This window comes from Rana temporaria, chromosome 3, assembly GCF_905171775.1.
Source record: "Rana temporaria chromosome 3, aRanTem1.1, whole genome shotgun sequence".
NCBI lineage: Eukaryota > Metazoa > Chordata > Amphibia > Anura > Ranidae > Rana > Rana temporaria.
In genome coordinates, this window is record NC_053491.1 from 169,237,853 (window position 1) to 169,251,765 (window position 13,913).

The following is a 13,913-nucleotide window of genomic DNA, read 5'->3' on the forward strand; positions in this document are numbered from 1 at the left end:
CAACGTGTGCCACCTGCCAGTCTGCCGCCCACACCGCTAACTGGTGTCCTAATATTGATCATCTGGGGGCAGTTGGGGCCAGCAGGCCTGGGTCAGGCGGGTCTTCTTCAGGCCCATCGGGCCTAGTAGACAAGCTTGGCAGGCCTATCCATGTCTTAGGGAAGTTGCAACTTTGTAATAACTACAACTACACGACATGCAACTATAACCAATGCAGGTTGTTGCACGTCTGTGCGATTTGTTTTAGGGCGCACCCCAAAACTGCTTGCCCGGTCAAGCCCTCAGGGGCTTCCTGACTAAGCCTAGTGAACATCCCGCAGTTGAACTTCTGGTTGGCTAATCACCCTTCCCAGGCGCTCAGGCGATTTTTGGTGGAAGGGTTTGAGAAGGGTTTCCATACTGGCCTTATCACCCTTCCAGCGCAGTCGCACGAGTGTGCTAATTTGTTATCGGCCACCACCAACCCTGAGTTAGTTGATGAGTTGCTAGGGGTGGAGTTGGCCAAGGGCTTCGTCATTGGGCCGTTTTGGTCACCACCGTTTGTGATGTGGAGGGTGAGTCCTGTGGGGGTGGTGAAAAGTAAATTTTCAAATAAATATCGCTTGGTGTACAACCTGTCTGCTCCTCATTCGTCACCTATTCCCAGTTTGAACTCCCTCGTTCCGTCGGGGGAGTTTGCATTAAAGTATGCTTCTGTGGATTCTGCCATCCAGCACATATTGCAGTTAGGCGCGGGAGCTTGGTTGTCCAAGGCGGATGTCTCCGATGCCTTCAAGCTCCTCCCTATCATGCCATCTTTGTGGCAGTGGTACGGCATTAAATGGCGGGGGCAGTTCTTTTTTGCAACCAAGTTGTCATTCGGATCCAAAAGTAGCCCGTGGCTGTTTGACACGTTTGCCTCTGCACTCAACTGGGTGTTGGCTGAACGGTTGGGGTGTGGCAGGGTTATGCACTACTTAGATGATTTCTTGCTGCTGGAGAGCCCGGCTCAGGCACCCAGGGATCTTGCCACGCTCACTGATCTGTTCAGGGATCTGAGGGTCCAGCCACCACGGTTACCTTCCTAGAGATCACATTGGACACCGTACGAATGGTTGCTAGCCTGCCGCAGGACAAGCTGGTCAGGATCCGTGGGGTCATCCATGGCTTTGTCAGATCCCCAGTGTGTTCTAAGAGGGAGTTGCAATCTCTCTTAGGCATGCTGAATTTCGCCATGCGCATTATACCGCAGGGTAGGTCTTTTGTTTCTCGCCTGCTGGCACTCCTGCCGCAATTCCCAGGCGCTGACTCGAGGGTGCGGTTGGAAGCCGATGCCAGGGCGGATCTACTCATGTGGGATCTTTTCTTGAGGGACTGGAATGGGGTGTCCTTATTCATCCGACTCCCTACCCCAGCCTCCCCCAGGGTGTTTTCCGATGCCGCCGCATCAGTGGGTTTTGCGGCCATTTTCGGGCGGCAGTGGCTCGCTGGGCCCTGGCCTCTGGAGGTGGCGGATATCCCGGGCTTTTCTCGGACATCCGCTTTGTTCGAGATCATCCCTATTGTGGCCGCAGCGTATACCTGGGGGCCCTCATGGTCTGGTCATACGGTCGTGTTTTTTACCGACAATATCGCCAATGCGGCTATCATTAACAAGGGGAGGTCAGGTTCCCTCGCAATCATGGCTTTTATGCGCAGGCTGACCTGGTTGGGGCTCAGGTTCAATTTTCACTTTCGGGGGGAATTTGTTAGTGGGGTGGACAATGGGGCGGCGGATGCACTGTCCAGGTCTGATTTCCCTTGTTTCTTTCGGCAGCATCCAGAGGCGGATCAGAGGGGCTTGCCGGTGCCGCCGTTTGCCCAGCTGAGGTTGGACTAAGAACCCTCGGGTCTCGGGCAGCCGACCTTATCCATGGTTCGTTGGCCTGCAACACACGCAGTGCTTATGGCACGGCTTGGAGGTGTTTTTGTAATTTCACGTCCCGTTACCCTAGCACCGGGGGGTACAATGTCGTTTATATATTGGCTTTCATGGCATTTTGCCATGATAGTCTACGTCTGTCTCATAATACCATCAAATTGTACCTAGCAGGCATTCAGCATTACTTTTCCCTGGCACAACCTACATCACCGTCCATTTTTGCGGCTTATCCCGTCAGAGCCATGCTCAGGGGTATCCAGAAGGCGCAGGGGAGGCCGGTGGTGACACGTCTGCCACTCTCCGGGTCCATGATGCGAGGGTTGGCGGATTTGCTGGCCCTGTCACCTTTTGGGGTGGGTCCCAGCTTGGTCCTGGAGGCTGCGGTGTTCCTCTGTTTTTTCGGATTCCTTAGACCAGGGGAGGTAGCTAGGGCGGGGCCCCAATCCCCGGTTCTCCGCAGAAGGGATCTCACCAGGTGGCCGGATCATTTTGCATTACAGTTGCCTAATAATAAGACGAGGCAGGTAGGGCAGGGGTTCATCGTCAAGTTTTACAGTTCCAACATGACCTGGTGTCCGGTGAAGGTCTTGGACCGGCTCATGGGTTCATGGGCCGCGGCTCCACCCGAGAGCCCCTTGCTTCCTACCTTGGCCCTCTCCTCTTCCCAGTTCATTTCCCACGTTAGGATTTTGATTGGCAGATTGGGATTCAACCCGGTTAGGTTCTCGGGGCATTCATTCAGGATTGGCGCTGCCTCCGCAGCTTCCAGGCATGGGGTCCCAGCCCATGTCATTAAGTACATGGGCCGTTGGCGATCCTCATGTTTCCAGCGGTACGTCCCAGACCCCCACGCGGAGGTTAGGCAGGCTTTCACGCTTTTGTTGACTTAAGCATGTTCTGTTCCTTTGTCATTAAACTATTACTGTACCTAAACTGGTGTCTCTTTTTGCCCTCTTTTAGGCGTGCCCTCACAGGCGACCACGGCACACCTCAGGTCGCTAAGGTTGGGGTAGGACGCTGGTTACTATCCAGTATGCAGGTTCCGATCACAAGTGTTAAGGCTAGCCATTGGCTTGCCTGGGTTTGTGGGAGGAGCATGGGGCTTCTTAGTCTCGCCCTCTTCTCCCAGCACACGTCGGCGCAGTTTCCGGGTGCCCACCCACCCGTCCCACTTTTTTATTCACTCCTTCATAGGGTATGCCCTCTTTTAGGCGTGCCCTCACGGGCGACCACGGCACACCTCAGGTCGCTAAGGTTGGGGTAGGACGCTGGTTACTATCCAGTATGCAGGTTCCGATCACAATTATTATTTATCATTATACAGGTTTTATATTGTGCCAACAGTTTGTGCAGCGTTTTATAAAATGAGGGCAGACAGTAAAGTTACAATACAAATCAATACAGGAGGGATCAGAGGGCCCTACTCATTAGAGCTTACAATCTAGAGGGGAGGGTCAAGTGGAACAAAAGGTAATAACTGTGGGGGGTGAGCTGATGGAGAAAATGAAAATACAGTTGTTAGGTGTGGATAGGATAGGCATCTCTGAAGAGAAGGGTTTTCAGGGATCGTCTAAAAGCTAACAGAGAAGGATATAGATGGACAGTTTGGGGTAAGGAATTCCATATGATTGGAGAGCCTCCAATCCTATTGCATGTTAAGCTGTAAGCTGTCATCAATACTCTGTGTCAGTACTAAACAAGGAACATGTGAGTATTTTTTGATTACTAGTAATAACAAGCAGGACAGAGCTACAAACCAGGGACTGCCCACTGACTGGCCTCGGGCACACGGGCGAAACCGAGATGATGAAGTCTGAAAATGAAAAATGAAAACAACACTCCTACAGACAGGTGCACCTCCGGAAAGGGTGCCCGTGGGCACATGCCTACAGTGCCTACTGGCAAATCTGTCCTTTGGGGTGGAGATGAGGTCTATAAGGGTTGTGCTGTGTGACAGAACTGTGTAAATCTAAGGACTGGATGGATGGAAATACAAATCCTTTAGGCAGTTGAAACAGTTCCCTTATATATATTTCACATGTAGATTTAGTTTCCCTGGAGTTCAGCTTTAATGCAGATAAATAGTAATAAGGGTATAAGTTTGCCTGAATTCACATCTGGAGTAAATTGGGTCAATTTTCAGTTAATATATTTTAGGCCGAGTTTTACCAACTCTTGGGTAAACCAATAAAACAAGGTTCAGTTGTCTATAGGTAGGGGACCTTCATGTGTCCAGAGTGTGGAAAGGAAGTGGCCTACCCTATAAAAAAATTTAGGAATGGAAACCAGCTAAAGTTAAAGAAACCAGGCATACCCCATTTTTAAGTACACAATGGAGTTTATTTACTAAAGCTGGAAAGTGCAAAATCTGTCTCACTTCTGAATTGAAACCAATAAACTTCTAACCCCAGCTTGTTCAATTAAGCTTTGGTAATAAAACCTGGAAGCCCATTGGTTTCTATGTAGAAGTGTAGAAGTGCACTTTCCAGCTTTAGTAAATAAACCCCATTGTGTACTTAAAAGTGTGGTATGCCTGTATACTTATACCATAAGATTGGCCTCTCATGGGAAACAGTATTAGATACAAAACAGATGCGTTGAACCCATGTAGCAAACCCATTAGCTAAAAATAGATCTGCTGCTCGTTGAATGTATTTATCTCCCTGTAATGAAGGTAACTGTACTAATCTTCTATGATTGTTGTATCAAATACAGGGCTTTTTTTCAGGGGGAACATGGGGGAACTCAGTTCCACCACCTTTGGTTTAGACCCTTTGGTGCCTGTTCACCACAATCACTTGTAAACACAGAAGTGTGGTTTCTGTGTTTACAAGTGACAGCTCTGCACTCTGTGTGTAACCCCCCTGAACTCTACACTCTGTATGTAATGCAATCCTGTTATTTAATGCCCCTTTAAGACCCTTCTAATGTTTGTGAAATTTCAAAGGGGTCGTGGTTAAGTTCCTGCATCTATTTTTTGAGAAAAAAAGCTCTGATCAAATATATGCACTAGTCCTACATTGCCCTATAAGGTCAGACACCTAGCATTTTTTGGGAACTTTCTTTTAAACCTTATATTATGTTTTTTTTATAGTTATCTAATAAAAGCTATAGCAGAGAGAGTTTGTATGAAAATGCAAGGTCTGCTTTATTAACAGGCATGATGTAGGGGGGGGTGGCCCCCTCAAGTAAAATAAAAAAACACTACTTGGGAGGGAGTTGTCAGTAAACCAGACATACATATGTGTATTCTAGGATTCCAAGGTAGTTACGTCTGTTAAATCTCTTGTCACTAAAGCAGTCAAGCCTGACAATTTTATGGGCCCTGAAATGTGTATTGGGGGATTGACGGAGAGGAAAAGGTCACTGTGCTTATGCCCTCCACAGGACAACATGGCTGAAATGAGCTGAGGCTTCCCCAGTGATGTAGTCAGAGGGTGCGTCAGAGGGGGATGGGTCACGTGACGGGTGGCCCCGCCTCACCTATATAAGAGCTGTCACTGGCTCAAGCTGCGTCATTCCCCGGGCTGTCTCCGGTGGACAGGTGGCCGGCGATGCGTGCGCTCTGGATCCCGGACCTGGATGAAGATATCTTCTCATCACTGGACCCCGGAGGAGAGGAGGAGAGGAGGTCACCCATCGCAGGATACCGACAACGTTGGAGTGGGGATCGAGAGTGGATTACCACTGCTGGATTTTTTTTTTCTTTTTTAATAAAATACTTTTTCCACGGTGTGAGTGTGTTTTTTATACTATTATTTACACTTCCTTAGTGAATTGGTAGAGGTACAATGTACCCCATTACCTATTCACATAGGGGGGGTGGGATCTGGGGGTCCCCTTTGCTTCCAGATTCTTATAAGTCCCCCGCTCACAGACCCCCACAACCACCGGGCAAGGGTTGTGGGGATGAGGCCCTTGTCCCCATCAACATGGGGACATCCTCCTTATGTTGAGGGCATGTGGCCTGGTACGGTTCAGCAGGGGGCACTCTCTCGTCCCCCCCTCTTTTTCTGCGGCCGGCCAGGTTGCGTGCCGAGATAAGGGGTCTGGTGTGGATTCCACGTACTTTTTTTTTAATTGGCGGCAGGGTTCCCCTTAATATCCATACCAGACCTGAAGGGCCTATTAATTGAATTTGGGGGGACCCCCACGCTTTTTTATGAATTAATTTTCTCTGAATTGCCGGGAGCTGACAGTTCATTATAGCCGCAAGTGATTTTTAAATGACTTTTTTTCCTTCAGAAATTACACTTTGTGCAGAGACAGTTCTAAGCACAGGAAACATGCGCTATTTCACAGGCATACTAGACACCCCCCCTAGGTATGAAATTTAAAGGAATATTTCACTTTTATTGTTTCACTTTAAGCATTATTAAATTCACTGCTCCCGAAAAAACGGCTGTTTTTAAAACTTTTTTTGCATTGATACATGTCCCCTGGGGCAGGACCCAGGTCCCCAAACACTTTTTAGGACAATAACTTGCATATTAGCCTTTAAAATAAGCACTTTAGATTTCTCCCATAGACTTTAACAGGGTGTTCCGCGGCTTTTCGAATTTGCCACAAACACCCCAAATTGTTCGCTGTTCGCCGAACAGGCAATGTTCGAGTCGAACATGAGTTCGACTCGAACTCGAAGCTCATCCCTAGAGCTGAGACATGAACAAAATGGATGTCGCATACAGATTTCCATGGGCCCAATGCGCACAACCATTACAATACTCACTTCTCCACTGTATCTATGGAAGAACGACATAGTCACCCTTGTACAGCATCATTGTCATCCTATGTAGAGGATAGCGTTAGCTGGACTAGTATTTAATATAAGTTATAAACATATTGGAGCTGAACTCCAGCTAACATTTTAAAAGTAGCTACAGCAGTCAATTTCTTCACTATTAACCCAGAAGTTAATAGAGAAGAGGTTTTAAATATATTTACATAAATCTGAAGGTTGTAAGCTTTGCCATTTTCAGTTGTAAATGGTTTGTCTCAATCCTGCTACGTTTGCTGGATACATTTGTCTGTTACAGAAAACTGAAAAATAACAGACTTACTGGCAGGATCAATTGGTAATAAAACTATGTTACAAAGGACTCATAAATACAATGACTGTTGTGTTAATGCTACTGTAAGACATGGGGGTTTAATCCACTTTGCACTACAAAGTGCACTTGAAATTGCACTGAAAGTGCACTTGGTAATGCAGTCGCTGTAAATCCGAGGGGGACATGCAAGGAAAATAACATGAGCAAAGCTTCCTCCCTTGTAGTGCAAAGTGGATTTGCCTTTCATAAATAACCCCTGTTGTCTATAATATAAATGATATAAATATGTCAAATTTTTTATTTGGCCCAAAGCTTCACTTTAACACAAGGATATGGCTGTCTAATTTAGCCACCTGCCTGTAATTGTCAAATCTCATTGGACTCCGCAAAAAAACAAAACACACACTTTTTTGAAAATAAGTATACTTATCCTGGTGTATTAGCGTTGTGAATTGAGTCTACAGTCATTTAAGAGCAAACTGAACAAATTCTTCTTCCAGCATTTTCTAGACGTAAATAAGTAATTAACCCTTGCAGTGCGGGTACAGCCCCACTGCAAGAGATAATGTTCACATTTCCTGCAGTTGAGCTTCAAGCAATGCCAACTGGCACTATGTAGTCATTCTAGGACATCCCTCTCGCATTTACTAGGGAAAACCTTATTGGACCCACTCATTCTAGCTTTACATATGCCTTGTACACACAGTCGGACTTTTGACCATGCAAAAGTCCGCCGTGAGTCCGTCGGAAGTCCGACGGAAAGATAGAAAACAGGCTCTCTATCTAAGGTCCATCGGAATTCCATAAAAAAAAGTCTGATGGTGGCTACACGGCTGGACTTTTCTGAGAAAAAAAGTCTGTCTGACTCTTTTTCTCGGAAAGTCCGGCCGTGTGTACGAAGCATTACTCCTATTTCCCTGCCCTGCCCTGTAGATGTGCTTACACCCATTGCCCTGCAGTCTATACACTGTTGCAGTGTAACTTGTGCAGTGCCCTTTGTTGAACACTCATTCCAGTTTTCATTCCTTAAAATACTTCAGCTTGGTAAATTCCACATTACCAGCACATTTGGTGGTCTGGGTAATCATGTGCACACCTATTGCTCGGCAGTCTAAATAATGTACAATGCAATGTAACCTTTGCAGTGTACTTTGTTGCTTTTTAACTAGGAACATGCATCATAATTTTTCCAGAATTGTCCATGCTGATTATTTATCCCTTGTCATGAGCCTTACCTTCAACAGTATATTTATATAATATAAATATACTGTATGTATACTGTATAATATATTGTGTGACATTTTGGGGGGGAGAGATCATCATGTTTGTTTCTTCAAGGTATGTTTGACCACACTTATTTAGCCTGGTTTGACCACACTTATTTAGCATGACATAATTATTGAGCCAGGTAAATGTAAGCGAATACTGGAAGCTAGGTGAGAAGCAGTCATGGAAAAAATAAGAAAAATGCTAGAGCTGGGGGTGATCGTTCAAGCTGTCTTGCATACACACTGTCACACCAAATTCCGACCTTCCAAAACGCGGTGACATACAACACTACGACAAGTCGAGAAAAATGAAGTTCAATGCTTCCAAGCATGTGTCGACTTGATTCTGAGCATGCATGTTTTTTTCTCTGTCAGAGTTCCATACAACGGAATTTCTGATATACATTTTTTTCATCGGAAGCACACACTCAGTTGGAATATCCGATGAAAAAATTCCGTTGGATTTTTTCCATTGGAAATTCCGATCGTGTGTACAAGGCATTAGAGTGTTGGTTCCAAAGCCAGATGGAAGCAAAACAGTTTTTAATGATTTCAGAAGGCTGAATAGCATGTCCAAATTTGATTCCTATGTGATACCACAGGTTGACGAACTTGTTGGCAGGTTGGGAACCTGCCTGACATATACCAATATACCAACTGCTTGTCTGTACGGGATGTATGGGCACACAGATATGCTGACAGATCTGCAGGAGATCTGCAATGCTTTACAGGCTCCAAAAACAAAAAAAAAATGCATTTCTTTTTTACCTGAAGTGAATTTATCCTTTAAAGCAGAGTACCGCTCATGTAATTCCTCCCACAATTGTCACCTTTCGCGGGAGGGGGGATATTTTCCTACTTCCGAGTGACCGAGTCGCGGCCTGTGATGTCACCACGGGGCTCCCTCCTCCTCCCCGGCCACCGGGCCAATAGGAGAGAGGAGCAGGGCCTTACGCATGCTCAATAGGGTTCCCGGCATGAAGCCAAAAGGCTACGAAGCCAGGTTTCCTTACCCACAATGGCGGCGGCAGCCAGGGCTGGCCTTTGGGGTGTGCGAGCTGTGCGGCCGCACAGGGCACCATGGGCAACAGGGGTGCCGTGCAGCCAGAGGCGTACTAAGTGGGGGGCGGGCCGCACAAGGGTGCCACATACTGGAGGGTGTCAGGCCGGCGCCCCCCCTCTGTGACTTAAGCAGTGACAGCGCCGCCACCGCTCTGTGACTTTAGGCAGCGCCGCGGCAAATAAGAGCTTCAGGGAGACTCCAGGCACAGGCAGATATCGTGATACAAGCGGGGGGGGGGGGGGGTGGGGGGGGACATCACTGCACCATCCATCCCCTCCTCTCACGGCGCGGCTGAGCTGTCCCGATTAGCGGTGTTCGGCACTTCACACAGAACACCTGATTTCACACAGGCACAGCCGAGTGAAGCCACCTCCCCCTCCTCTCTGTTTATGTGTACAGAGGGGGAGGGGACCTTCTGTGCATGTGCTGCCGCACGCTGATCTGAGGTACTGAATGGGAGGAGGGTTTGCACTGGGGGGGGGTGGTTGCACTGAGGAGGGTTTGCACTGGGGGGTTTGCACTGAGGGGGGTCTGCATTGAGGGGGGTTTCACTGGGGGGTTTGCACGGGGGTCTGCACTAAGGGGGGTTTGCACTGGGGGGGTCTGCACTGGGGGTGAGGTTTGCACTGAGGGGGGTCTGCACTGAAGGGGGTGTGTGAACTGAAGTGTGGTCTGCACTGAAGGGGGTCTGTGTAACATACAGGGGGTCCAGAGCTGTGGGGGGCTGTGTAATGTAAAGGGGTCCAGAGGTGCGCGGAACTGTGAATTGTCAAGGGGTCCAGAGGTGCAGGGGGCTGTGTAATGTAAAGGGGTCCAGCGGTGCAGGGGGCTGTGTAATGTAAAGGGGTGCTGTGTAATGTAAAGGGGTGCAGAGGTGCAGGGTGCTGTGTATTGTAAAAGGGATGCAGAGGTGCGGGGGGCTGTGTAATGTAAAGGGGTCCAGAGGTGCAGGGGGCTGTGTAATGTAAAGGGGTCCAGAGGTGCAGGGGGCTGTGTCATGTAAAGGGGTCCAGAGGTGCAGGGGGCTGTGTCATGTAAAGGGGTCCAGAGGTGCAGGGTGCTATGTAATGTAAAGGGGTCCAGAGGCATGGGGCTGTGTAATGTAAAGGGTTTGCACATGCACTTAAATGAACTGTTATTAAAAACAAATTATTTGTTACAAATATTTTTTTCCTCTTTGTGTATGTTTAGGTGACCAGGGGTCAGGGGGTGAAGATGGGGGGGGCACAGGATTAGCTCGCACAGGGCGCCTGAACACCTAAGGCTGGCCCTGGCAGCAGCACCTGACAACTGATGGAAACATCAGCTGCAGTTCCGACATTGCTGGACTCCAGGAAAGGTAAGTGTCCTATTATTAAAAGCCAGCAGCTGCTGTATGTGTAGCTGCTGGATTTTCTTTTTTTTTGTCCGGAAAACCGCTTTAAGTATATATAAAACAAAAGATTAATTTTTTCATTTTGGAAAAAGTAAAGAGAGTTATCACGAATGTCCCATTGGACAGATTTGAATTCATGTCCTGTCCTGTTGACACAAAAGGAAGTGAGAGAAGAAGAGAGGGAAATCCCTTCAGTTCTCATTTTAACAATTGTCCTCACTGGAACACCTAAAGTGATTGTAAACCCCAAGTGTCATTTGGCCCCCTTTGTAACCTAAAAAACCTGGCTAATCCTGCCTGGTTCTGCCATCTCCCCTGTAAACTGACCACAATTTATAATGGCTGCTGAGCCCTGACACCGTGGTCAGTTTACGTGTCTCCATAATCTGCAGCTCTCCTCTCTGCTCTCCCCTGTCCTCTCCGCTCCCTGCCTGTCAGCTCAAGACAATGACCAGCTCCTGCTGCTATAAAAACTATATTAAATGTATATCATGTCATCTGTTATATAACGCTATGTGTCCCAGTGCCTGTGCTGTATAAAAACAATGCCAATTTTCACCTTATCTTAGAGCGTCTTCAGGCGCTCACATGACTGCTGGTCTCTCTGATTCTGTAATCCCCTACTCCCCAGCTGACATCAGCAGAAGTTCTTGGCCCCTCCTGCTATAGCTGTCAGCTGGGGAGAGGAGAGAGCCAAGGAGTCACATGAGTGCCAAGAGATGCTCTGAGATAAGGTAGAACAAATAGTTTTTATACAGCACAGGCACTGGGACACATAACATTATATAACAGATTATATAGTGGCTTAACATCCACTTTAACTTTTATTTCTGTTCTAGTAAAATCTCAAAATGTGTGGTTTTATTTGTCTTTCAGTCCCAATGACAGTGGTTGCCAGGGCAAATAGAGAAGGTGAATCTATCCAGTAGAGACAAACATATATTGATGAAAATGGACAGTGGTTCTAACCCCTGCCATTCTTTTTTTAGTCAAAATAAGCTACAACAAAATAAGGACTACTTCTATGTATATAAGAAGTAGAGCAGAGGTGTGCTAATGAAATAAAAGAAGACAAGGAATTAAAGACTACAGGAGATGAATGTGAACAGGAAAAATTAAGGGGCAAAAGAAGGGAAATACATGTAGCACCACAGTACAAGATAATATATAAAAAGAGACAAAGCTACAATTTGAAAGTGCAACAGAGAGGTGAAACAAACTGTAAAATCTTACTTAAAGTGGAGTTTCTATCCCAAATAGTTTTTTTCATTATTGTGCTCATTAGACCTAAAAAAGAAAAAAAGAAAAAAAAAATGTTTACTCATCTGGAAATGCCTGTTGCTATGCGGTCCCACGAAATCTGCTTTTGGAATCACCTAGGAATCTGACATCATCTCCCTCTAATGCTCCTGGGAAATGTCATTTCCCAGGATGCAGTGCACTGTCATTTCCCAGGATGCAGTGCACTACCCAATTATCACTCCCCTTCCAAGACTTCCAGGAAGTAAGAGCTTGTGGGCTTCACAATGCCCACAGACAAAATGACAACGGTGTGGACATAGTTTTATAAACTCTTTTTTGAATAACTATGCGGATCGGCGGCGGATTGTAAAATAGTAAGTGACCGGATTTATATTATAAAAATGCATGATGAAAGGACATTTATTTAAAAAATGCTAATTGTGGTTGGAACTGTTACGGAACCATGAACCAGACGTACAACAAGAGATAAGTGAAAATAAGAAGGCTTTATTAAAAATCAAGCTGTAAAGCAAAAGTCCAAACGGATGGTAAAACCGAAGCAGAGTCTTGTGAAGCCAGAGGTCAGGAACCAGAAGGGTAGTCAGACGAAGCCAGGATCAGGAACCAGCAGGGAAGTCAGACGAAGCCAGGATCAGGAACCAGCAGGGAAGTCAGACGAAGCCAGGATCGGAACCAGAAGCAGCAGCAGTCTTAGAAGCATGTGAACACAGGAGGACCAAGCAAGGAACTGAAGCCACAGACCTCCTATATATATGAGCCAGGCATCCAGCTCCTCCCAGTGGGAAGGAGGAGCCGCAGGGTGGGAGGCTACAAGAGACCCAGAAACCAAGATGGCCGCCAGCACATGTCAAACGAAGGAGACAGGAGAGAGGTAAGACCATGACAGTACCTCCCCCTCAAGGGCCCCTCCTCCGCGGTGCAAAAAACGGTTTCTGAGGGAAGCGTGCGTGGAAGGCTCGGAGCAAGGCAGGAGCATGGACATCTGCGGAGGGAACCCAGGAACGCTCCTCTGGACCATAACCACGCCAGTGGACCAAAAACTGCACCCGACCGCGGACCAGGCGTGAGTCCAGGATATTGCTCACCTCATACTCCTCATGATTGCCCACTTGGACCGGACGAGGCCGTGGAACCGAGGAAGTGAAGCGATTGCACACCAGTGGCTTCAACAGGGAGACATGAAACACGTTGGAGATCCGCATGCCAGGAGGAAGCGCAAGGGCATAGGCTACCGGGTTTACCCTGTGAAGCACTCGGAAGGGACCAACAAAGCGAGGAGCCAGCTTGGGAGTGGGCACTCGAAGGTTGAGGTTGCGAGTGGACAACCATACACGGTCTCCGACCTGGTAGGAAGGAGCAGGCGCTCGTCTGCGATCAGCCTGGAGTTTCTGGTGCTGCGCAGAGACCTCAAGGGATTTCTGGATCTGTACCCAAGAGGCGCGTAGGACGGAAAGGTGATCCTCCACAGCCGGAATATCCTGGGGAGAGAATGCCTCCGGTAACACGGCAGGTTGGAACCCATAATTGGCCATGAAGGGAGACGTCCCAGAGGAAGAGTTCGCCGCCGTGTTCCTGGCAAACTCAGCCCAAGGCAGGAGGTCAACCCAATTGTCCTGGTGATTGGAGACATAGCAACGAAGGAATTGCTCCAAGGCCTGATTGGATCGTTCTGCGGCCCCATTGGACAGAGGGTGGTAGGCCGAGGAGAAGGAGAGATGAATCCCCAACTGGGAGCAAAAGGCGCGCCAGAACCTACAAACTGACTCCCCCGATCCGACACTATCTCCTTGGGCAAACCGTGCAACCGGAAGACCTCCCAGGCAAAAATCGTGGCCAACTCTTGTGCAGAGGGTAACTTCTTGAGAGGAACACAGTGGCACATTTTGGAAAACCGATCCACAATCATGAGAATGACCGTATGGCCTCGGGATGCAGGGAGGTCCACAATGAAATCCATCCCCAGGTGTGACCATGGGCGCTCCCCGGTGGCTAT